This window comes from Xyrauchen texanus, chromosome 30 (assembly GCF_025860055.1).
Source record: "Xyrauchen texanus isolate HMW12.3.18 chromosome 30, RBS_HiC_50CHRs, whole genome shotgun sequence".
In the NCBI taxonomy this organism is placed as follows: domain Eukaryota; kingdom Metazoa; phylum Chordata; class Actinopteri; order Cypriniformes; family Catostomidae; genus Xyrauchen; species Xyrauchen texanus.
Window position 1 is genome coordinate 20,648,150 of NC_068305.1, and position 27,185 is coordinate 20,675,334.

A 27,185-nucleotide genomic window follows, 5' to 3' on the forward strand; every position below is an offset into this window, starting at 1 on the left:
TATGTTTCAAAATTGCACAATTAATTAAAATAAATTAATATATTAGAGAGTTTAAATTAAAATATAGAATTTATTTAATGTATGTGTACAGATGAGTGTGTGTGTGTCTGCTATTTTATGACTTAACTTCAAAAATGGCTTATCAATTCAGTTTTATGACACCTCTACAGAACTACTTAATGTTGTGGTACAACGTTGCTTGTAAAGTGCTGGCATATTATCATCACACAGATTCCACAACATTGAGTGACATTTCATGAATCTGCCATACCCAGGCCCTCTGTGCAGCACACCAGAGATTAGTGCTGTAACCTTTAGCCAACATTAAAACAACCACTGCACAGCTGTACTGACTTCCCCACTTCACAACAAAATAAGCAAAAGATGAACACACAGACAGATAATTCAACTAATAGCCTATAAATGGGGTAGTATAGCGTAAGTGTTTTTGTGGTTCAAGTTTAACTGGTCTGGTAACCAAGAGATTAGAGATTATCCTAATCTAAGTTAGCTCTAATGGGATTGTTCCAGTAAGTGTACTTTGTCACTTTGAATAAATGCATCAGCTAAAAATGGCAAAGATTTTATGGGTTCAGTAGAGATGGCCCCACCCCAACAAGAGAAACTCATCACCTTCTGTTAAACCAGTGTTTTGTTTTGCCCAATGTCCTACTCTTTAAACCCCATCAGTAACCAAATGTGTCCGGAAATGTGTTCCTTTTGACTGGTACTTTGCTCTAAATCATTTAACATAATGATAAAGGTACATCACTGTTATTGCAATGGTTAACTTTTAAACTAAATGAAAAAACATTGATGTTTTCAATAGAAGAAAAAGCCAAAAGTGCTTTCTAATTGACTGTTAGGGTTCTCTGAAGTGGATTTCACACAGTATTCAGCCATCTTAAGTGAGATTCTAATCCGGCGGGAACATTTATGGTTAGCTGGAAGGGCATTGGGAATAAGTGTATGTATATACACTCACCTAAAGGATTATTAGGAACACCATACTAATACTGTGTTTGACCCCCTTTCGCCTTCAGAACTGCCTTAATTCTATGTGGCATTGATTCAACAAGGTGCTGAAAGCATTCTTTAGAAATGTTGGCCCATATTGATAGGATAGCATCTTGCAGTTGATGGAGATTTGTGGGATGCACATCCAGGGCACGCAGCTCCGTTCCACCACATCCCAAAGATGCTCTATTGGGTTGAGATCTGGTGACTGTGGGGGCCATTTTAGTACAGTGAACTCATTGTCATGTTCAAGAAACCAATTTGAAATGATTCGAGCTTTGTGACATGGTGCATTATCCTGCTGGAAGTAGCCATCAGAGGATGGGTACATGGTGGCCATAAAGGGATGGACATGGTCAGAAACAATGCTCAGGTAGGCCGTGGCATTTAAACGATGCCCAATTGGCACTAAGGGGCCTAAAGTGTGCCAAGAAAACATCCCCCACACCATTACACCACCACCACCAGCCTGCACAGTGGTAACAAGGCATGATGGATCCATGTTCTCATTCTGTTTACGCCAAATTCTGACTCTACCATCTGAATGTCTCAACAGAAATCGAGACTCATCAGACCAGGCAACATTTTTCCAGTCTTCAACTGTCCAATTTTGGTGAGCTCTTGTAAATTGTAGCCTCTTTTTCCTATTTGTAGTGGAGATGAGTGGTACCCGGTGGGGTCTTCTGCTGTTGTAGCCCATCCGCCTCAAGGTTGTGCGTGTTGTGGCTTCACAAATGCTTTGCTGCATACCTCGGTTGTAACGAGTGGTTATTTCAGGCAAAGTTGCTCTTCTATCAGCTTGAATCAGTCGGCCCATTCTCCTCTGACCTCTAGCATCAACAAGGCATTTTCAGCCCACAGGACTGCCGCGATACTGGATGTTTTTCCTTTTCACACCATTCTTTGTAAACCCTAGAAATGGTTGTGCGTGAAAATCCCAGTAACTGAGCAGATTGTGAAATACTCAGACCGGCCCGTCTGGCACCAACAACCATGCCACGCTCAAAATTGCTTAAATCACCTTTCTTTCCCATTCTGACATTCAGTTTGGAGTTCAGGAGATTGTCTTGACCAGGACCACACCCCTAAATGCATTGAAGCAACTGCCATGTGATTGGTTGGTTAGATAATTGCATTAATGAGAAATTGAACAGGTGTTCCTAATAATCCTTTAGGTGAGTGTACATCACTTCACAGGACATTCATTGCGAGCCATCATTGTAATTGGTGTGGATAAAATTAACGCTAAAAGGAAACAAAATGGGTTTGAGACAGCTGTGTTTTAATGAAGCATAATTCCCCTCAGGTGGGCTTTCTATATGGTTGTGTGCAAGACTAAAGCACATGAGATGCAACCGTCACATCCATTATCATGACAATTGGTTTTATAACAGTTAAGAAGACACATATATTAACACTTAACCACATAATATATTTATATACTGGTATGTATATATATATATATTATTAAACATGATTGCATGTGATTCTTGGTGCCAGACAGGCTGTTTTGAGTATTTCTGTAACTGCTGATCTCCTGGGATTTTCACACGCAACAGTCTCTAGTCTAGAGGGTATAGAGAATGGTGCAACAAAAATAGTCATAATAATTAAAACTATATACACTGCACATTTTTAAACAAAAAAGTATTATTTTTCTACATAAGTTCCCTTTTTTTAAACAAACACAAATTATTTATTCAAGTACAAGGGCTTATAGGTTTTCCACTCAGCCGCAATTTCCTATTATTTGTACAATTATGTAATCATAATTTTGAGTTAGTAGTAGTCAATGACAAAGTTTAAAGAATGTATATATTTGAGTAATTATTCCAAAAATGTGACAGTCCAAGTACTGTTTAATTTGGACCAATTAAATGTTTTTTATTAATGACAACTTCAGGATTTAGAGAGTAACAGTAACAAAACGTTACAAACTTAAGCTCAAGTTGAGTAAACTATTAGTTTGCCATTTACATTTATTCATTTGACAGACACTTTTATCCAAAGCGACTTACAAAAGAGGAAAACATAAGCAAATCATCTTAAGAAGACAGTGTTACGAAAAGTGCTATACTACAAAGTTTCACTATCATCAGAATAGTAAACAAAACAGATTCTTCTGCAGCTGTAGCCCATCCGCCTCAATATTCGACTTATATGTTCAAAAATGCATTTCTGCATAGAACTGTTGTAACATGTGGTTATTTGGGTTACTGTCACCTTCCTGTCAGCTTGGGCCAGTCTGGCAATTCATCTCTGACCTCTGTCATTAACATGCCATTTTCGGCAACAGAACTGTCGCTTGCTAGATGTTTTTTGTTTTTAGCACCATTCTCTGTACACTCTAGAGACTGTTGTTCGTAACATTCCCAGGAGATCAGCAGTTACAGAAATACACAAACCAGCCCATCTGGCACCAACAATCATGCCACTATCTAAATCACTGAGATCACATTTTATCCCCGTTCTGATGGTTGATGTGAACATTAACTGAAGCTCCTGTCACATATCTGCATGATTTTATACATTACACCGCTGACACATGATTGACTGATTAGATAATTGCATGAATATGTAGATGAACAGGTGTACCTAATAAAGTGGCCGGTGAGTGTATAAATGGACATATACAGTGGGTACGGAAAGTATTCAGACCCCCTTACATTTTTCACTCTTTGTTATATTGCAGCCATTTGCTAAAATCATTTAAGTTCATTTTTTTTCCTCATTATTGTACACACAGCACCCCATATTGACAGAAAAACACAGAATTGTTGACATTTTTGCACATTTATTAAAAAAGAAAAACTGAAATATCACATGGTCCTAAGTATTCAGACCCTTTGTTCAGTATTTAGTAGAAGCACCCTTTTGATCTAATACAGCCATGAGTCTTTTTGGGAAAGATGCAACAAGTTTTTCACATCTGGATTTGGGTATCCTCTGCCATTCCTCCTTGCAGATCCTCTCCAGTTCTGTCAGGTTGGATGGTAAACGTTGGTGGACAGCCATTTTCTGGTCTCTCCAGAGATGCTCAATTGGGTTTAAGTCAGGGCTCTGGCTGGGCCATTCAAGAACAGTCATGGAGTTGTTGTGAAGACACTCCTTCATTATTTTAGCAGTGTGCTTAGGGTCATTGTCTTGTTGGAATGTGAACCTTCGGCCCAGTCTGAGGTCCAGAGCACTCTGGAGAAGGTTTTTGTCCAGGATATCCCTGTACTTGGCCGCATTCATCTTTCCCTCGATTGCGACCAGTCGTCCTGTCCCTGCAGCTGAAAAACACCCCCACAGCATGATGCTGCCACCACCATGCTTCACTGTTAAGACTGTATTGGACAGGTGAGGAGCAGTGCCTGGTTTTCTCCACACATACCACTTAGAATTAAGGCCAAAATGTTCTATCTTGGTCTCATCAGACCAGAGAATCTTATTTATCACCATCTTGGAGTCCTTCAGGTGTTTTTTAGCAAACTCCATGCAGGCTTTCATGTGTCTTGCACTGAGGAGAGGCTTCCGTCGGGCCACTCTGCCATAAAGCCCCGACTGGTGGATGGCTGCAGTGATGGTTGACTTACTACAACTTTCTCCCATCTCCCGACTGCATCTCTGGAGCTCAGCCACAGTGATCTTTGGGCTCTTCTCCCCCGATAGCTCAGTTTGGCCGGACGGCCAGCTCTAGGAAGGGTTCTGGTCGTCCCAAACATCTTCCATTTAAGGATTATGGAGGCCACTGTGCTCTTATGAACCTTAAGGGCAGCAGAAATTTTTTTGTAACCTTGGCCAGATCTGTGCCTTGCCACAATTCTGTCTCTGAGCTCTTCAGGCAGTTCCTTTGACCTCATGATTCTCATTTGCTCTGACATGCACTGTGAGCTGTAAGGTCTTATATAGACAGGTGTGTGGCTTTCCTAATCAAGTCCAATCAGTATAATCAAACACAGCTGGACTCAATTGAAGGTGTAGAACCATCTCAAGGATGATCAGAAGAAATGGAAAGCACCTGAGTTAAATATATGAGTGTGACAGCAAAGGGTCTGAATACTTAGGACCATGTGATATTTCAGTTTTTCTTTTTTAATAAATGTGCAAAAATGTCAACAATTCTGTGTTTTTCTGTCAATATGGGGTGCTGTGTGTACAATAATGAGGAAAAAAAATGAACTTAAATGATTTTAGCAAATGGCTGCAATATAACAAAGAGTGAAAAATTTAAGGGGGTCTGAATACTTTCCGTACCCACTGTATACATGGAAGGCTATTTATTGTATATATATTGTTTCATCTTACTTGAACCCTGTAATCTGCACGACTCAAGAGTTGTCTGTATTTGATGATGCTGCAGGTTAATCCAAATGAACTAATTTTGTCAAGTGAAGTGGACTTGTACTGATATTCCATGCTCAGTGAGTTGGGAGGGGTGAATACAGCATAGGGACCCTGCGGAATGGAAAGCTCCACAAGTAACTTCCATGCAGCTTCTACCTTTAAAGAGACACCTGAGTTTGTTTGTCTTTCACACGTTTTAACAGTGGGGGAATTGTATCTGATGTTGTAAGAGATAAATGTGATTATTTGAGACACTTGTAAAGTCGATTTTTGTTTTCATTGGTTTAACAAAGCAAAAGCTAAATCTTTCCATATAACCCCTGGAACTTGCTTAAAGGAATAGTTCATCAAAAATAAAATTGTATTATTATTTACTCACCCTCATGTGTTGCAAACACTTGTCATGTTGTTGTTTTTTCCTTCGGTCGAACACTAAGGGAGATGTTAGGCATAATGTTAGGGACTGAGCTTATGAACTCTCCTTGGATGGATATTCTTCAAATTCTCTCTTGTATTTCATGGAATAAAGACAGTCTTTTTTTTTTTTTTTTTTTTTTTTGGAATGACCTGAGTAAAGGGAGGATGAGAGGGAGGGTGAGGAAGATGATGAAGAGAGAACTGGGAAAGAGGTGAGCCATGATGATGCAAAGCGGATGGACACAGAGTAAAAGAGAAAGAGTTGAAATGAATGAAGGGAAACACCTCTGGCTTCTATCTTATTTTGTCCCCAGAAATGCTCATACACCACTATCTCACACCATCAGTCATAGACTCGCACACACACTCACACACACACACACACTTTGTATGGTGGAATTTGCTTCGAAAGTAAAAGATTAAAATCTTTGATTTACTTTCTCCATCCCCTTTCCCTTTTTTTCTTGCTCTCTACTGGTTTGGTGACAGCTGATAGAAGCCATCTGATTCTGTGGTCCACACGAGAGCCTTTAAACCTGATTTGTCTGCTTTGTGACTACAGGTATGAACTCGGTACACTCTGTGCACTTCAAGCCAACTCAGTCCTTTAGTTACTTAGAGTCTTTTGCGCTTGGCGCCTACATAATGTTGTTTATTCAAGGTTAAATGGAGGTTTCTTGAAAGCGTGTGTGTTTTACATACTTGTGTGTGTGTGTGTGTGTGTGTGTGAGCGTGTATTTATCACTTTGTGGGGACCAAATGTCCCCATAAGGATAGTAAAACCCGAAATTTTTGACCTTGTGGGGACATTTTGTCGGTCCCCATGAGGAAAACAGCTTATAAATCATACTAAATTATGTTTTTTGAAAATGTAAAAATGCAGAATGTTTTGTGAGGGTTAGGTTTAGGGGTAGGGTTAGGTTTAGGGGATAGAATATAAAGTTTGTACGGTATAAAAACCATTATGTCTATGGAAAGTCCCCATAAAACATGGAAACACTACTGTGTGTGTGTGTGTGTGTGTGTGTGTGTGTGTGTGTGTGTGTGTGTGTGTGTGTGTGTGTGTGTGTGTGTGTATACATACTTGGCTATAGTTTAGGGACAGATTTGTCCCCAGAAATATGCTAAATCTGACTAAACCTCCTCTTGTGGACATTTGAGTGTTTTGTTTTTTGTTGATCTCTGCTCCTCCAATTCTGTTTTCTTAGCTTTCCCTCAGGCCTCGGCTACACTCGATGGGGGTCAGGGCTTGTTCTTCTTATGCTCCAAAATTGTGGAACTCGCTAGCAGCTGATATTAGAGAAGCACAAACTCTTGCTTTCTTTAAGTCTGGCTTAAAACATATTATTTTAGGACAGCATTTACTTAAATTGCTTTATTTTTTGTATTCTGTTTTATTATTAACGAATACTAAATCTATTTGTTTATATGCTTTTTATACATATATTCTTGTTCTTTTCATATATAAAGTGCCTTGAGGAGCTACTTTTAAAGATGCTATATAAATATACATTTTAATAGTAATAGTAGTATTAGTAGTAGAAGTATTGGCTCTGTGTGAAAACAAGAAAACACTGCCTTCGGAGGCTGTATACAGAGGTAGGAAGGGATAGGGATGAAGGCACGTCAAAATTCAATGTTCGTGTCACATCCTATCTACTAAGGTACCTTCATCTGATCGATTTTTAAAGGCAGCATAGATGTATCCATTGCTGCCTATGAAATCCCACAATCCTGTGTGTTCAGATCTCCAGCGGTTGAGCTCAAGAAAGAAAATGGAGGTCGAAGAGGCAGTTGATAGCCAGTATTTGCATAAATGTATGTATGTGTTTTTGTATTTCCACTTTTTCCAAATTTTGATTCCATTTCTAGCGAGAAAGTAGTATTGTAGTTATTAAATATATGCTTGGTTATCTCCAAAACAAACTTGATTTTGATCTAGATTAATAGTCCTTTGTGGTTCAGTGGACTGAATAAATGCTGGTAATCTAGCAACACTGTGACGTAGTGTTTCCTTGGCAGCCTGTCCGAATCCAGGTACCTTTGTATGCAAACGCTGTCTGTTAAGTCATTGACTGATAGATCAGCAAGGCAACAAGGCAGCTACCTTAGGATTCGGACGCAGCCTTTGTTTTGTTTTTTTTTATTTGTATTGTTATTTTTTTAATTATTATTATAAATATCTTTGTATGAAAACATTAGACGTCTATGATTTGTCCCCTTTTAGTTACCTTATAAACGTGTGTGATTTTTCTGTGTTCAAGTATGTGTATATACAGTATGCTTTCTTTTCTTCTGTGATGGTTTGATGCTCTAACTAAAGTGAAATGCAAAGTGCCTATTAGGTTTGGTGGACACACCCTGAGAGAGTCGCCATCAGCATGGCCTTCGCAAATATATAATAGATGCTTTGCAGCAGTGGTCAGACTGGCATGTGGTCCTCCATCTTTACTACACCATTTTCATTCTGTGTGTGTGTCAGTGTGGTTGGAATCTATGGTGGAATCAGAGCTTTTAAATTTTACCGATGTTTCCATACCTGTGGGGTTACAGCATTACGATTGTTGGAAAATATGCCAGGGTAACTTAAGATATTGAGTGCTGGTTTTGGAGCTGAAAGTAGCAATTGTGCACAGAATAATGAGATCCTGTTGCTCTACTAGTAGAACATGCCACTAGGAACGCCACCATTGGTTTGATTCCCAAGAGCATGCATATAGTGATACAAGTATAGCTTGAATGCACTGAATGTCGCTTTCGATACAAGCATCTGCCAAATGAAAAAGTGTAAATGACTCTCCAATTTTATTTTACTTGCATTTTGACAAGAAGGAACTTAAGTCCTAAAAGTTTATCATATTTACCTTTTTCTTTATCTCTATCTGCTTTTTTTTTTCATTCTTGCCTTTCTTTACTTCTCTTGCATTAATGAAGAATGCTTTGGCTCTTGCTAACTTCCTGTTCTACTTGCCTGAGGGGCCCCTCTCACCCACTCCCTGTCTTTCAAAGCATACAACTCTTTCATAATTTATACACTTGTCTACCAATTACAGTGCCAAAATACACCTGGTGTGTCCAGTAAAATGTATGACCTGTCTTTGACATTCATTTGTAGGTTCTAAAACTGAGTCTATGAATGTTTGTTCATGTGTGTGGTTGGTTGTACGTGTGATGAAGCTTGTGGCATATGTTTTCATCATCAGTTTAACAATGCAATTATTATACAATGAAAGAGCATGCAGCTGTGGCTGGTGTTCTTGGACCAGCACTGTGCATGTGTTCAATTAAACATACTGTATATTTATTTTGACATTCACCTCAGTTAAATTGGTTAAATGGAAAGCAGGCTCAGCTTGAATTCTTTTTTTTTTCTGTTTTCTTTTTTGGTGCCGTGACCCGGATCATCTTGGAACTTAGTCACCATGGGAACTAGTCTCTTACACCACACACTCATACACATGTGTTTGCAATCAGAACATAACATAGACTTATAAAGCTAATTATAATGCACATAGGAATGAGCCCTTACCCTATAAGAAAATGTTTGTATTGTTAGATTTGTAAAAATAAAAAACAGTATTAACTTTAATTATGAATCAGTTTTCCAATTGAGGACATTCCCAAATGTCCCCAAAGTGAGGCTTCACAATTTGTAAATAAATTGAAACACACAGACATACATACACACACACACACACACACACACACACACACACACACACACACGCTAACATGTATTCCGCCATGGTTTGCATGGAAAATCCTTATTTCAGATTCCACATATTAACAGAAAATCAGCAAAGAAAGAAACACACACTCTAAGTTCAACATGACTACACACACAAACGCACTTAAATAACAGGATGTCCATCCCAACACAAATACTCACCATAACACCCTTTCTCAGAAAATACACATACAGAGGGTGAGAGTTAAAAAAAACACACATTCACACACAATCATATGGGCTCACACACAGGTCCCTCGCAGAGGAGGTGGATTACAGCGTGTCATCGGACAGCAGAATTATAGAGGGGCAAATGGTCTTAGTGGCACACTGCACAGCTGTCTTTCATTATGTCTATAGTCCTGTTTACCATTTACATTTACATTTATGCATTTGGCAGACGCTTTTATCCAAAGCGACTTACAGAGCCCTTATTACAGGGACAATCCCCCTGGAGCAACCTGGAATTAAGTGCCTTGCTCAAGGACACAATGGTGGTGGCTGTGGGGCTCGAAACAATGTCCTTCTGATTACCAGATTACCAGTTATGTGCTTAGACCACTACACCACCACCACTCCAACATTAGCTGTCCAGTCAGTCAGTCACCTCAAACTGCTCCCTCTTGAGAAAAGGTGTGGCCAGATTAATCTTCAACGCATATGTCCTTCTATTAATCTTTTTGTTTAAGTCTGTTTATCGGCCCATCCATCTGTACTGAAGATTCGAGATTCAAAATAGAATTTTTAAAACTTTAAAACAGAGATGTTATGATGTCAAATTAATGAGAAATCATTAAGATTTTGCATAATGTTAAAGTCACTAATCTAATAAGCAAATGTCTGATACTGATGTGAACTCCTATCTAAGAAGTCAGAATACCTTGCTTGCATTGAAGCACACTAGATTCTCTTTGGAACATTGTCAAACCAAACTGTGGTAACATGGATCATTAGGTTTTGCACAAACTTGTGGAATCCATGCCAGCTTGAGTGCATGTTATCATTAAAGCATTAAGATATAAAATTTTACACTCATTGTTTTTCTGATCATTATGTGCAGTTAAAAAAAACTGTGGACCTAAGGGGGGTTGCACGATACATCTGGCGGGTGAGAATTATCCTAAAATTTGAAACCATTATTAGCTATGTTTGTATACAAACCGGCACCATTGTTAGTCGTATGACGATGACGCCCAGCTACAACTTCAGAGGTTGCTCAAACATTTCCCATGCCACAGAGCACCACTCAAATAGTTTTCCATTAAAGTAGTTGACCCAAATCATCAAGGAACAGAGATAATTTACTTTTAGCCATGGTTTTCTTTTCTTATACAACAACCTGCAAACTCATTAACATCACTTTGTTTTTTCTTGAAGAAGTGCAAAAACTTTCATATGTAACCTTTTCCTGTACGGTTATTAGATGCACTGTTTTGGACTATGACCACACTGACACGTCCTTTGTGCAGTAGCTGTGCTTTGTCCTACTCTTGATGTTGTGTTGTGCGAGACACTTTAGACTTTTGAACCCCACAATTCAAATAACAGGCTGTGTAATGCTTAGATACATACAATAAACCGACAATGTGCTGGGTAAGCAAACAAAAATCTAAATCATAACCTTTCTATAAAACAAATAGAGCTCACCATTTCTCCATCACATTCATCCGTCACTTTCACAGGATTTGGCTTTATTTGAGATTCCAGTCTCTGTTTTTTTTATCGCATTAGTTTGATCTACAGCAGTGCAGGATTGTGTTTGGTGCAGCATGTTATTATGATGTTATTGGAGTTCAGTGCTGTCATCACTGAGGGCTTGTGGCTTCACTGAACAGCGGGTGGAGAGTCAGAGGTGAGGCTGTAAAGTGTGGGCTGAAGCAGAGGTCGCTAAGCAAGTGGTGAGTAAATGAGAGATGAGATGAATTCAGCGGAGGATGGATATAAAAAGAGATCTAAGACAGATGAGTGTTGGCGAGGGGTGTCGATTCTGTAGAATCTGAAAGAGAACATGTCTGGCTCTGATTGCTGTCAGTAACCTGTCTGTGTTGTCTCTGGTTTTAATGAAAGCACAAAACAACGTTTATCTAAAATAAATTCCCATTTCGGACTTGCATTGTAGGAAATGTAGTCTTTACTAGAGTTATTCACAGCCAACTCCATATCTGGTACCTGAGCTATCACCACTGCTATGAAACAAGAAATATTATTGATAAGAGGCTCCCTGCTGGGCTGAAACAGCAAATGTAATTGGATGACCTGGGTTATACTGAGATTGTTATTTGTGGAGGTGCTGACTGTCTGTAAATAGGGTGCCCTGCTGCTGCTACCATTACTTTTTATAGAATTGGATGGACCCCATCAATAAATACAACTTCAAAGACTGTTTATAGAGCAGTTTTGTCTGAATTAGGAACTGGTTGAGCATGTGAATCGCGTACTTGATTTTTTACTGGCTCAGAGCTTTGAACTGTAGATTAATAGAAATAAAAATGCGTCTGTTCTTTCGTATTGATTATGATTAAGTATATTGATTGATATTAATGTCTACTGGCCACGTCAATATGAAACAACATTTGCAACATATTTTGGTCAATAATATTACGTATATTCGAGTGAAACAGGATTTTTAATTAGAGAAATGTTGGTCTCGAATTAAATCGCGTTTTCATGAAGGATTGTGCAGACAAACATCTTTTTTTCTTTGGCATAACGTGCATGTGTGTTAAGAAAGTAACACTTTTGACTTTAACTATGTGTACTTACTAAGTGTGGTTCTCTTTAGCAAGTAATTAAATGTTAAAATCTGCACATACATAGTTGTGAAGCTCATGCAGGCAATGCAAGTTCAAATCTGTTTTATGTCCTTTCCCGATCCTGTTCTCTTCTCTTCTCTGTTTCTTTACACTCTTGACAGTCACTGTTAATTAGAAATGGCAAAAAGCCCAAAAGAGAAAAAACAGTCTATGCTATGTTGTTGAATTTTGCATTATGAAGGAACATCCTTCATTCATGATGCTGAAGTTTTTCTAGAAACATGCCACCAGCTTTAGTATCTGTTTGTGTGTTAGAGAGAGGAAAAAAGGTATTTTTTATGTCTGCAAAATGTATTAAAACACTTATATATACTCACATTCTCAATTCATATAGTCCCACATAGACATATCATGGAATGCAGCCAAAACCAGCAGAATAAAAACATATGCAAACACACTTAAATATTTATATTTCTGCATTCCATCTAAGCACACACACATACGCACATGTATGTACAGTGTAGAAGTGTCATACGTTTACACATTGACCTGAAGTGTCCAGTATGACTCATAAACACATACACAAATTCTTTAATTCCCTCCCTTTCTGCTATGATGTTTACTGACAAATCACTGTTTTAACTGCTTACATACAGCAAAAACACTCAAATCCCTTTTCATCCTCCACAAAATACACACGTTAAAACCAAATACACACACTAAAGAAGATGCATCTAGGATGTAGCACAGTCACAGTGCATAGGAAAAAAAAATTTCTTGAGATTAAGTTTGAAGTTATCTTACACTCATCAGTTTGAGAATCATAAACCGCAGGGATCACAACCCCCGCAGGAGAATTCTGGGAGGTCTCTCCGGAAATATGGCATATGTGGGTGTCTAACTCTGTGTACCTGCCCTCATTTTCTCACAGGTTTTTCTTAAACTGTGTGTGGCCTCATACGTGCGACTATTAGAGTAGATTTGTGTGTTTGTTTTGGTGAGCTATCAGGTATCATACGTTTGTTGTTTAACCCATGATATGTCGCATCTTTATGCATTTTTGTGGCATTCTTGTTTTAAATTTCCCATTAATAAACATGATTTTTGAGAAAAAAAGATCAGTCTCTCTCTGTCTCTCTCTCTCTCTCTCTCTCTCTCTCTCTCTCTCTCTCTATATATATATATATATATATATATATATATATATATATATTGGTGGTATTGGTACATGGTTAAAAAGTGGCTGTGTGCATTATTGGTCAAATGCACTTAAAAGAATGTTCCTGGTTCCATACATGTTAAGATCAATTGACAACATTTGTGGCATAATATTTATTGCCACAAAAAAAGTTTTTGACTTGCCCCTCCTTTTTTCTTCAAAAAATCTCAAATCTGGGTTACAGTGAGGCACTTAAAATGGAAGTGAATGGGGGCCAATTTTTGAACGTTAAAATACACAATTTTTCATAATTATAGCCACAAGACATAAGCATTATGCATGTAAACATGATGTTAGTATGTTAAAATCACTTACTAACCTTTTCTGTGTAAAGTTATAGACAATGTTATATAGCTATGTTGTCATCACAATATCAACAATCCCTGAAACGACTGTAAAAATGACAACAGATTGTAAAACTTTAACTGAAGAATTAATGTAAGTGCTTTTATAAAATTATAAGCTTCACATTTCTGCATTTACACCCTCCAAAATTTGTCCCCATTCATTTCCATTGTAAGTGGCTCACTGTAACCTAAATTTTTGCTTTTTTTAAAGAAAGGTAGTGATTAGACAAAATGTATTTTTGTGTTAATCATCATTATGCCACAAATACTGTCGATTGAGCTTAACTTGTATTTAACTTGGAATATTCCATTAATTTATCATTAATAGAAAAACAGTTTTCTTAAATGAATGTAAGCAAAAATTGGCAAAATGACTCTCTCTATAATGTTGTCATTTTTATCAACCAACAAAATTGGTATTGACTTCTGAAGCATTGACATGTGACATGTGACAAGCCTAGTATGTATGTATATATGTTTTATATACTCATAGGGGTGACTGGGGCTAGTTGTTACACGTTGTTACACTCTCAGGGTATGTTATGTTTTTTAATTAATTTTATGTATAGCTAGATTAGCCACATACCTTGAACTCTTGGCTACAAAAAAAACAAACTCTGAACATTTTCTGTGATGCTGCCAGGGGAAAAAAATTCTGTTTATTGAACACATGCTGACCTTATGTGACAACATGCCCCAATGGCAGGGTTTATTGTCACACTGTTGTCAATGGAACTTGCCACTTAATCAGTGGGGTGGGTTTCATGTGAATATTGGGGGGACAAATTGCATATTTAATTTTCTTACCTGTGAAATTGAGATGATTTCCTGCTCCATCTCTGATTGTAACACTCTCCTAGCATATCTGTGTGTGTGTGTGTGTGTGTGTGTGTGTGTGTGTGTGTGTGTGTGTGTGTGTGTGTGTGCATGTGCGAGCGTGTATTTATCACTTTGTGGGGACCAAATGTCCCCATAAGGATAGTAAAACCTGAAATTTTTGACCTTGTGGGGACATTTTGTCGGTCCCCATGAGGAAAACAGCTTATAAATCATACTAAATTATGTTTTTTGAAAATGTAAAAATGCAGAAAGTTTTCTGTGAGGGTTAGGTTTAGGGGTAGGGTTAGGTTTAGGGGATAGAATATAAAGTTTGTACAGTATAAAAACCATTATGTCTATGGAAAGTCCCCACAAAACATGGAAACATAACATGTGTGTGTGTGTGTGTGTGTCTTTGGAAAGAGGGGGCCTGTCTATTTTAAAGGCTAATTCTTGCAGAAGTTCTAGAAAGGCTAAGATTGCTTACAGTACCTTTAAATAGGCTTTTGAGCTTAATGTAAAAATGATTATATTTATGAGCAACAATAACGGACAAGGTAATGTATGAAAATCTCCAAAAAATGTTGGGGTTATAAATATTAGGATTTATAAATTCTATACTTTTCTGACATTTAAAACACTTGTGACTAGCTTCTCTAAAACGTGACAATATCTCTGCCCTGACCTTAATGAGAAATTCCTTTAGTCCTAAGAACAAAAATCTGCTTTCATAATATAGTTAACCCATTCCATAATATATGTCAGTGCAGATTGATTATGCTTGCTTGAGCTACATCAAAATTATGATAAGAATAAAAATGTACTTTGGAGAATAGAATTCACAAAAATAATTCTAATTTAAGATAAAACATTTGTGATATTACAATTTTTTTAGATATAGCCTTTGTGACAAATTCCCCATGTGACAACTAGCCCCGGCCTTTGCTATAATGGGTGCCAAATAGGTAATAATTAATCTGAATATAAAGTTATAAATCTGAATGTATAATTGGAAATCCTGATTATATTTAGCTGTAAATAAGAATGTTTTGGGCTGGTTTTGAAATCTCCCAATACTTTGAAATTCATAGTTTGGAGGAGGATTGTGTGGGGAATGAACCTGCATACATAGATTGTTTATTGATTGCATAATTTCTTTCTTGCTATCATCTATTGATTGTTCTTAATGTTGATTTACACTCCCATTTAATACTCTAAATTCTTAGATAATTCTGTTTTTACATATGTAGAGTGATTTCTGAAGAATCATGTCTTTATTGTGTCCACAGAGGTTGGGGTCATGGAGAGCAGAGTGATGTTGTCTGGTTTGTGTTGGCATGGCAACACTCCTACTTGGAGTGTGCTCTGAGACAAAGACATCCCTCACTCAGTGGCCCTTTCATCTCTGTCTATCCCTCCTTCAAGGGCTTTCCAGTTTGCATTTCTGTTATTGCTTTAATTTCAGTGTGTGTGCAAATATATTTGATGACAGTGGCAGTGTCTGCTCTTGGTACAGAGGAAATTAATAGTCATGCTTTAATTAGAGGGAAATTAAAAATCTATTTTTTTAATTAAAGGAAATGAAACACTTTTCAGCTTTAGGACAGGAAACACAACCAGACAAGCTCACTGATTGGAGGTTTTGATGACTCTTTATCATCCAATCACAATCTGCCTGCAGGATATGTCAATAACATTTAAACTGTGTATGTGTGTCCTTACATTCTGGGGATGAGCCAACAGTCTTCTTGAACATTTTTAAATTGCAGGTTTGTGTGAGTGTTAGGGGATGTTGTATAAAAACAATAGAAGTTAATGGAAAGTCTCCACCATGATAAGAAAACAAATGGGTATGTTTGTGTATAGTACTGTATTTTCATGCACTTAGCACTTATTTGTGACAGGAAACCGTGCAGCTCATATAGAGTCTTTAAACAGTAATCATAGCCACAGGGGTCACTCTTACTTGCATGCATACACACAAGAGTGAGGGAACAGTCCCTGCTGTCTCACAGACAGCCAAACACACGTCCACATTCACTCCTTAGGGAATAGATAAAATTGTTCACTCACAATCCACCACACTAATACACACACACTGACTTTTTGTCCTCTCTTGGGGTCTGTCTTGCTGGCCCCTGACGCACGCCTGTGCATGACTATCTGTCTAGCCTCTTTCTTACTCTTTTTTTTTTTCCTCACTCTGTCTCTCTCTGGCTTAGTATTGCAGTAATTGTGCATTCAATCACCATTTTCTGGTATTAAACATCAACTGTGTCCATCCCTCAGTTGTTTGTTGCCAGCCAAACAGTGATTTATACAATCTTCTTGAGTACTTTGATGTCTCAAAAACCTTTAGGTCCTCAATAATTGAGTGCAAACATCTGGATAAGAAATAAGAATATGTTTTAAAACTATGATTAAAGGTGCAATCAGTAATTTTCCAAATGTATTTCCTTATAACATTAATATATATATATATATATATATATATATATATATATATATATATATATATATATATATATATATATATATTTTAATTATATATGAATATATATAAATATTATAGATTATATATAAATATTTGTAAAAAAAAATAATGATTATAAGAAATTATTAAATAAACTCAGCAAAAAAGAAACGTCCTCTCACTTTCAACTGCTTTTATTTTCAGCAAAATTAACACGTGTACATTTTTGGATGAACATAAAAACATTCAACAAGTTTCACAGACATGTGACTAACAGAAATTGAATAATATGTCCCTGAACAAGGGGGGTCAAAATCAAAAGTAACAGTCAGTATCTGGTCTGGCCACGAGCTGCATTAACACTGCAGTGCATCTCCTCCTCATTGACGGCACCAGATTTGCCAGTTCTTGCTGTGAGATGTTACCCCACTCTTCCACCAAGTTCCTGGACATTTCTGGGGGAATGGCCCTTGTCCTCACCCTCCTATCCAACAGGTCCCAGACGTGCTCAATGGGATTGAGATCTGAGCTCTTCATTGGCCATGGAAGAACACTGACATTCCTGTCTTGCAGGATATCACGCACAGAACGAGCATTGTGGCTGGAGGCATTGTCATGCTGGAGGGTCATGTCAGGATAAGCCTGCAGGATGGCTACCACATGAGGGAGGAGGATGTCTACCCTGTAACACACAGCATTGAGATTGCCTGCAATGACAACAAACTCAGTCTGATGATGCTGTGACACACCTCCCCAGACCATGACGGACCCTCCACCTCCAAATCGATCCCGCTCCAGAGTACAGGCCTCGGTGTAACGCTCATTCCTTCAACGATAAACACGAGTCTGACCATCACCCCTGGTTAGACAAAACCGCGACTCGTCAGTGAAGAGTACTTTATGTCAGTCCTGTCTGGTCCAAGGAAGGTGGGTTTGTGCCTATAGCCAACATTGTTTCCAGTGATGTCTGGTAAGGACCTGCCTTACAACAGGCCTACAAGCCCTCAATCCAGCCTCTCTCAGCCTATTGTGGACAGTCTGAGCACTGATGGAGGGATTGTGCATTCCTGATGTAACTCGGGCAGTTGTTGTTGCCATCCTGTACCTCACAGGTGTGATATTCGGATGTACCGATCCTGTGCAGGTGTTGTTACACATGGTCTGCCACTGCGAGGATGATCAGCTGTCCTTCCTCTCTCCCTGTTGTGCTGTCTTAGGTGTCTCACAGTACGGATATTGTAATTTATTGCCCTGGCCACATCTGCAGTCCTGATGCCTCCATGCAGCATGCCTAAGACATGTTCATGCAGATGAGCATCTTGAACATCTTTCTTTTGGTGTTATTCAGAGTCAGTAGAAAGGTCTCTTTAGTGTACGAAGTTTTTATAACTGTTACCTTAACTGCATACCATCTGTAAGAGAGAGAGAGAGAGAGAGAGAGAGAGAGAGAGAGAGAGAGAGGCGCCTAGTTTCTTTGCAAAAATAAAGTTACCACAAATCATGTATTAGGTTTCTTATACTAAAAAGCTGTTGTAAGGGGGTTACGGTGGGCAAGGAGGAGGCGACAACCGGCTTGTCAATATAAATGATAATTTAATGAAAACTTAAACCAAAAGCACAAACATACACATGACGGACATGCCCATAATTCTCTCTCGAACCGTCGTTTTAGCCCGGCCCCGCCCCCCTCCGCTCCACTCTCCTCCTGGCGTTACCTCAGGCCGGGGTGCCACTGGCATGACATACACCCCCCTTCCCCTGGGGAGGAGCGTGCTTTGTGCCCCGTCAGGTCATCCCCGCCTTCCTCGACCTGGGAGGAGACAGGAGGGGAAAAACAACAAACAAAAAAATAGGCGAGGGAAAAGGCCAACACGGTGCGACAGAGAGAGGAGAGAGAGAAGTAGCTCACTCACCGGTTCTCTGATGTACCGTCGTGTGGTCCCCGAACACTCCACCACACTCTCCAGCGGACGACAGCCGCTCCTCTCCGGGTGAACCGGAGTCAAACCTCCGACCCCCAGCGGACAGAACGCCCCTCCGCTTTTCTGCCGGTACCTGGGGACATTCCTCCGCCCCTGGCAGCGGCCCTACCGCTCCAGGTGATCGGGGAGTTACTTCCCTCCTCCCCTCGCGGACGGCGGTCTTCCCTCGACCCCTCCGCGTTTCTGGGGGATGGCAGGGCACTCCTCCGCCCCTGGCAGCGGCTCCATCGCTCCAGGAGGTCGGGGAATCCAGTCCCCACTCGCCCCGCGGACGGCGGGATACTCTGTCACCCGGCAGATGGCAGCGGCGCTCCCCTGGGTGGACGGCAGTGTTGAGGACTCTGTGACGGGCATCCCTCCTCATTCCCGGGTTTCGGCACCAATGTAAGGGGGTTATGAGCAAGGAGGCGGCGAGAACCGGCTTGTCAATATAAATGATCATTTAATGAATACTTAAATCAAAAGCACAAACTTAAATGCACTCTTGACGGACATGCCCGTAATTCTCTCTCTCTCGAACCATCGTCACCGGCCGCCTTTATCCCTCGCGCGCCCCATCAGGCCGATTGGGGACCAGGCGTGCGACATTCTAACCCGGCCCCACCCCCCTCCGCTCCACAGCTGTTTAACAATAAAGCTAGATATTATGCAGCTACAATGTAAATATAATGTTGTGTTATGTAGCAGAGGTTGACCGATAGTGGATTTTGCCGATATCGCTAACTAAAGTGTTGGAAAGGCTGATAACCGATTAATCAGTCGATTGTTTTTCAAACTGATTTATATAATGTAAAAAAAAAAAAAAAAAGAATTTCCTTACTGTGATGGGCGCAGACAAGGATTTCTAAATTCATACAATCCCAGATCCATTATAATGTTTAACCAAAATCCACAAAATAACCAGAAAAAATAAGATTTGCTGCATAACGCTGGACTTTTTAAGTCCGAAACAAGTCCGAAACACACCAGAGACTATTATTTTGAAATTATGAAAAAACTATCCCCATAGATTTTTCCAGATAACGATAGTTCCAAAAAGCAACTATTAGCACCGATTAATCATTAACGCTGATATATCGGTCTACCACTATTATGTACAAATGACAGCTATGGATTCATAAACGCTCACAACAAGGCTGTGAGGGTTAGACTTACTGTCTCTTCATTGGGCTGTACTGCAGTGCAAGTCACTTTTGCAATCTGTTTCCTAACTAGATAACTTAACCTTGGTGACATATTTAATCTGCAGAATTCGCTAAAACAATGTTCAAGACCTCACAAAAATCCAAAAGATCAAGTTTGCAAGGCATAAAAACACATGTGTTATCTAATCAACAAATATAAGAGACAGTGGCAGCGTAGCACTAGTTAGATAAGTCTAGTGTCACACTGGCCTTGGCCACTCGTTCTTATTGTTGAGCCCTGAGTAAATAATATCAATATATTTCCAAAGTCTTGTCTGCTCAGTTGGCTGTGGGTGCATGGCATACATACTCCTAGTGAAGCTCTGCTATGGGAACAATCTTTGTGTTATCAAAGAGTCTCTTTATGTAGAGTCTTTTAAAACTGTTTGCAGTGTTCCTCTTTTTTTTTCTCTCTCTCTCTTCTGTCAGCTTGTGGAATTCCATTCAATACTGCCCATAGCTGCCATTCTTAGACTTCTGTAATACGTGGCAATAGCATGTAAAATGGCAAACGTTCGTAATCTTTTTTGGTTTAGGCGAAATCACTGTTGGTTTTTATCGCTGTTTTGTTCTGGTTGTTCAGATATGTGTGTGTTTGAGTCTTTCACAGCGCTCTGCTCCAGATGGAAGGTCTCCCGTTGCTCGATGTTGGCCGGGTCATTTCCTGTTTGGAGGTCTGGTGTTAATCAAGGCCTGAGCCAGGGGGGAACGGCCCCTATATTCTGCTCTTCTTTTCACCTCTCATTCTAACATTCTAACCCGGTCTTCTTTTTTTTATGCTGTTTGTGTGTATCTATTTGCTTCTCTGCTGTCCCAGTGCACAGTCATTCCTACATTCGCCCACAAATGAAAACTCTGTCATCAGTTAAGCAACCTCATTTTGTTCCAAACCCGTATGACTCTCTTTCTTTTATGGAATACAAAAAAACTTTTTTAGGCAGAATGATAGTCGCAGTCACTGTTCACTTTCATTGCATCTTTTCATTTCTTTTTTTTTACCAAGGTTTGGAACACATGAGGGTGAGTAAAGGATGACAGAATGTTTATTTTTGGGTTAACTGTACATTTGAATTGTCATTTTGTCCTCTTCTTTCCCTTTCTCGCTTCCCTGCTTTTTATTCTATGCAGGGGTAGCTAACCCTCTCTTTTCTTTTTTTGTTCTTTCCTTTTGATCAGCTCTTTTCTCAGCATTGATGGTTAATAATTAGCTATTGAAGGTTACTGATTGATTAGTGTTTAGTTGTTAATTGCCATGTCTTGTTCACTGATAATGGTGTGGCTGTTCGTAATGGGGCTATTTTAGATTTATATTACATAGTGTTGTCCAACAGAGATCTACGGATGGGGAACCTGAACAATGGCACGCTCCAGGCTCTGGGGTTCACTGCATATAACAGTACAGACTGCCTTTCTTAATTTAACAGTTATCTGTCTCACTTGTCGCTCCTTTTTCCCTAACCCTCCATTGTTTCTCCTGTATGAGTGATATGGAAAATCTGTGAACTTCCAAGTAAGAATGGAGAATGAAAATAATGAAACATTCCCACCTTAGTTAAAATGATTGTTACGCCATTGTTTATGTGGTCATAAACTGTCGTCATTTAATGGTGTTTCATATCCATGTTAGGGGCCTGTTCTGCCTCATTCTGGCAAACACATACTTTGTGTTTATTTTCCGGTTCTCCATCTCTCTCTCTCTCCCTAGCTTTCTTTCTGTATCTTTCCCTTTTCAGTATATCTTTCATTCTTATCTTGAGCAAAACATGGACCACTGCCTTGTCTCTTCATGCATCTCTCTCTCTCTCACACACACACATACACACTCACACACACACATTCACACACACAAGGTCATCTTCACCCTTTGATGCACAGAGCTGCTTTCCATCAAGACTCGTGTGTGTGTGTTCACCACTTCAGCTCAGATAATGTTTGTATGTCCACATACATATAGGCTTCTTATCGTTCTGTGCTAGAGTATAGCTGTTAATCTATTACATCTCTTTTCAAATTCAGTTTGTGTTCCAAATTTCACAAATTTCAGGCAAAAGTATCAGTAAATTTGCCTTCTCTACTGTCATCTCGTCATTTTTACAGTGTCCATACTACTGTGTTACACATACTACTTTTAAAATTAATTAATGGTCATTGCACATGTTTAATATTAGTATTAAATATTAAAAATACATCAATGATTATGATACCTGAATGAATTCGAGCCATTTGGTTGACAATAAAATGGATGAAGAAATCCCTTAGACTTTCATTGAAGTGGGAGACACACTATATCTAGGGAGAAGAATATCACAGAGAACTTGGCTATTATGCAACCACATCCTGGCAACCATCAACAGCACCTTGGCATAGTTGTGGGTGACATTTGCTTTTACAAACATCACTCTCAATTTCTTCATAAAATTAAAAAATCTATTTACTATAATATTTATATAAAAGCAAACTTATTAGCAGCTCCTTAAAGTAATTACATAGTAAATACATTGTCATTAATTTGTAATAATTGTGTAGTTACATTGTAACAAGTATTGTAAATTCTGACCTCTGTTTTAACAGGAACAATCCTGTTGTTGAACAATATATCTGCTTCAATCCACTGAGAGACTTACACAAAAGAGTACAGTAAGGTTTTACTCTTTAGAGTGATTATCTCACACACACTTTAACCAGGTTCTCCTTCCCTGATCATCACAAACATCTCCTATAGATGACCCCTGTGACCCCTGCTCCTTACCCTAGACTAATATATACAGTCTACAGCCTGTCGAGAGAGTGAGTGAGTGAGTGAGTGAGTGAGTGAGTGAGTGTGTGTATGTGTTTGTTTAATTTCAATCTATTTTAGGCTCATTTTAAAATTTCCTCTGCCCTCTTCAGAGCTACCTAATACTGCAATACATCCACCTCATCTTCTCTTTCTCATACGGCCTGCAAAATATGCTTCTCGTTACAGACGGCCTGCTCTCCCCTTTCTCTCACACTCTTGTTCCCTCCTTTTTTTTGTTTCTCTGCCCTGCCTGATTACAGCTCTATATATGCTCACCTTCAATTTCCTTTAGGACAGTTGAGCTATAAGCTAAATGTCCAGCATAAATGTTTTTTTACTTTTTGATTCTTCCTTCTTTAACACACATGCACAGACACTCATGGCCGTGTGTCTCTTACACATCTGTGAATGTGTGACTGCTTGACATGACTGCATCGCTTAAGAGGCAGAACACACACAAAAGACACACTCTTTAAGCTTACATGCACATATTACACATGTATATGTATGTATTGCTCATAGTATTGTACTTAAATATTTGCTCTCAGAAACTGTAGTCATTAGTATGGTGGGCGGTGTGACCAATATCTTGCATCACACTTTTTATCATTTATACAATAGTATAACTATACTTAGTTTCATTCCTGAAATCTGGTCGGATGAGGAGCATTTCAGGAGTGCTGACATACAGTACAGTCCAACATCACTGGGACACTTCATTAATTATATCACACTCCTCTGTTTGTGGCTTTCCAAATAGTGGTGGGCATTTCAATTCATTGTTCAAATTGATTAGTTCAGTCAATTCAGTCTGAGATTGTGTATTTACGCCAGTATGTGGTGACAAACAAGCGTCTTTTATGTTATGAGTGAGTCATGCAATCATTGACACATTTACTTTTTTGACTTTTTTCACCACTGAAACAAAGGAGTAAACGTGAACAATTTGTTCATGTAAAAGATTTGTTCAAAAACACTCATTCTTCAACCTGGTCTCAAAGTGAAACATGACTCTAAAAAGTTTCATTTTTTGCAAAACTTGTTATACAATTCCCTGCAGTTTCACAAGAGGCCCTACAACAACTGTGTGTTTTGTTCACTTTCACCCAAATCATGAGTGGAATGGCTGATAATGACTTTATAAACTTTATATGTTTCACTCTATTACTCACACTGTGCTGTATTGGTTAAGTTACTTCCAAAGTTACTTATTACAAATATTTTCAAATTGTAATTAGATTACTAATTGTTCCATCTGGAAAGTAATTAGATTACTACAACTTTCTTGTTTCAGATATGCTGTAGTAGTATCTTCAGGTGTGTGTGTGCGTGTGTGTGTGTGTGTGTGTGTGTGTGTGTGTGTGTGTGTGTGTGTGTGTGTGTGTGTGTGTGTGTGTGTGTGTGTGTGTGTGTGTGTTTTTGTGATTTACGAGGACAATTTTGTAAGTTACAAATTAGTAATTACAAGGGTATTATGCTATAAATGTGATTTATGAGGACATTTCTAGTGTCCCCATAATTCAAATCGCTTAAAAATCATACTAAACAATGTTTTATTGAAAATGTAAAAATGCAGAAAGTTTTCTGTGATGATTAGGTTTAGGGGTTGTGTTAGGTTTAGAGGATAGAATCTATAGTTTATACAGTATAAAAGTCATTATGTCTATGGAAAGTCCTCATAATGATAGGTAGACCAACATATGTGTGTGTGTGTGTGTGTGTGTGTGTGTGTGTGTGTGTGTGTGTGTGTGTGTGTGTGTGTGTGTGTGTGTGTGTGTGTGTGTGAATTTGTCCCCACTATCTACAACCTTATTAGCTGTGTGTGACATGTATGTGTACAGTATGCTTGTTTACCTGTGTTGGTGTGAAAGACAGAAAAAGAATACTAATGAACTGAAAACCCATTTGCAGACAGCTTTGATAGTAAATCCATTGTGTATTTGAATGCTTGTTTCTTTTTGTTGTGTATTTACAGGTTTGCTTGTATGTTGCATCATGTATGTGTGCATGTGCAATATGTCTGTTTGTGTGTGTACATGTGCAGTATGTGTGTTTACACAACTTTACAGTGAGTAAATTATCTCCCTGCTTGTGCTCAGATGAATTGTGTATCCTTTATCACTTGCACATCTGTAATGCTATAGCATTGTGTTTGTGTTTTATTGTGAACAGTACATAAAGAACATAAAAATCTGTTTGCTTAGCAACGTCTTTTTCAAGATCCCGTTCTGCAAATGTTTCCACCTTGTGAGCGATATATCCCTCTGTCAGACGGGAACAAGAACTGTTTTCCATATACACCCGAAACTGATCCCCTCTCATCCCGCGGCAGCTGCAGAGGGACACACGAGGGAGGCGCATGAGGATGGGGTAGAGCATGGAGATTTGAGGAGAATTTGTAAGCAGCCCAGCCTGCTGTGTCCATAGTAACACTGCTATCACCTTGATAAGTGTCCTCTATATGCCATGATGGTTTGTTAGAGCCCAAGCTCATTAACTGCACATCAACACAAATAAAAGTACCAACATAGGAACTTAATACATTTAAAAATGCTTTCTACTTAATATTATTGTCTTAGCAATAAATGTTTAATCCAAATAACTTTTAGTCATGTCTATAACAGTAATCAGATTACTTCATTTTGCTAAGTAACACTTTACATTACTGTGTTACCACAAAATGTAATCAGATTACACCCAACACTGGTTATTATATTGATACACTTAGTACAATGTATCATTTTAAAAACAATTAAATTATTATTTAAAAAAATGAATGCTTGTAATACACACCCACCTACATTTACACACTTATTACAACATGATTAGCTAACATAGTAGCTCACCTGATAGAGGGTTGGGCTTTGAATTTGGAGGCCTCGGTACAAACCTGGCCAAGATCGCTGACACGTGAGATTAAAGTGTCATAGAAGCGACACAAAATTATGTGGCTCATGACTTCAGAAAGTGTCATTTTCATGTCGCTTTTGTATTTTAAAATACTATTGGTTAGGTTTAGGGTGTTGGTTAAGGGTAAAGATCTGTTGTTCACCTCTCATTTATCTTTTTGAACACATATTGTCAGGTTTAAGCTAAAGTTTTAGACTGGGAGGTACGTTCACTCATTAAAACATCCATATCAAATTCACCTCGTTTGGTTACAACATCTTTTCAGCCCCCCTCTGGACATTTCAATGGGAAACTGCAGCCAAACATGTTACACAGCATGCTATTTTCAGCAAAAATATTGCCATGGTCACGTAAATTATTTCAGTAGTCAGTCATTCACTACTGAAACAATTGAAGTGAACGAGAAAGATTTATTCACTTAAAATATTTGTTGAAAAACACTGATGCTTTTACACCACTGAGTCGTTCTCAGTGGTGTAAAAGAAAATGAATAAAACAGAAAATGAATATAATGTAAAGAACTAATTGACAAGATGTTGTCTGATACATGAGTAATTTAATATTATTTACAACCCCAATTCTGAAAATGTTATGACTAGGGCTGGGTATCGAGTTCGATACATTTTAGGCACCGACCGAATTGCCTCTAAACTATCGAGTATCAAATAATGTCTTGTCGTTCGGTACCAAATTTCGATCCCCAAGGGGTTAATCTCGTGAACGTCAATGATAAGCATGTAGCATGCTAGATGTGCCCAAATCTAAAAGTGCTGGTGTTTGGCTGTGTTTAGGCATCAAGGAAAAACAGTAGTTTACGCCAGTTACTCCCAGAGACGCGGCTCACACATGAGGCTGTAGTGTGTATGCGTATCAACCCCCAAAGATGTAAAAGATGTGGAAAGATCAAAAGTGTGGCTACATTTCACCAGGCTCGATGCCAACAGTGCGCAATGCAATATTTGCCACAAGATAATTGCTGCCAAGACCGGCAACACGACAAATCTGACGAAGCACTTGACAGTGCACGGAATAAACTTAAGAGCAGAAAGTTGCTCCGTCTTTGACTGCAAGAAAACCGAGCCGGTGCAGTCATCCTCTCAGCGTCCTCCTGCCACAGAGCTTCCTTCAGCATGCCCACCACACAAGTCCTCCTCCAAAGCTACTGATGAAGGCAGCGGCGCTATTACTGGGACACAGACATGTAAGGTTAACGTTTAGCAAACAAACAC

General features: G+C 38.9%; 1 protein-coding gene across 1 annotated transcript in view; it reads left to right on the forward strand.

The window, feature by feature from the left end:
- Positions 1-27,185, forward strand: part of scfd2 (sec1 family domain containing 2) — a 162,050-nt gene that overhangs the window by 85,439 nt on the left and 49,426 nt on the right. The window lies entirely within an intron of this gene.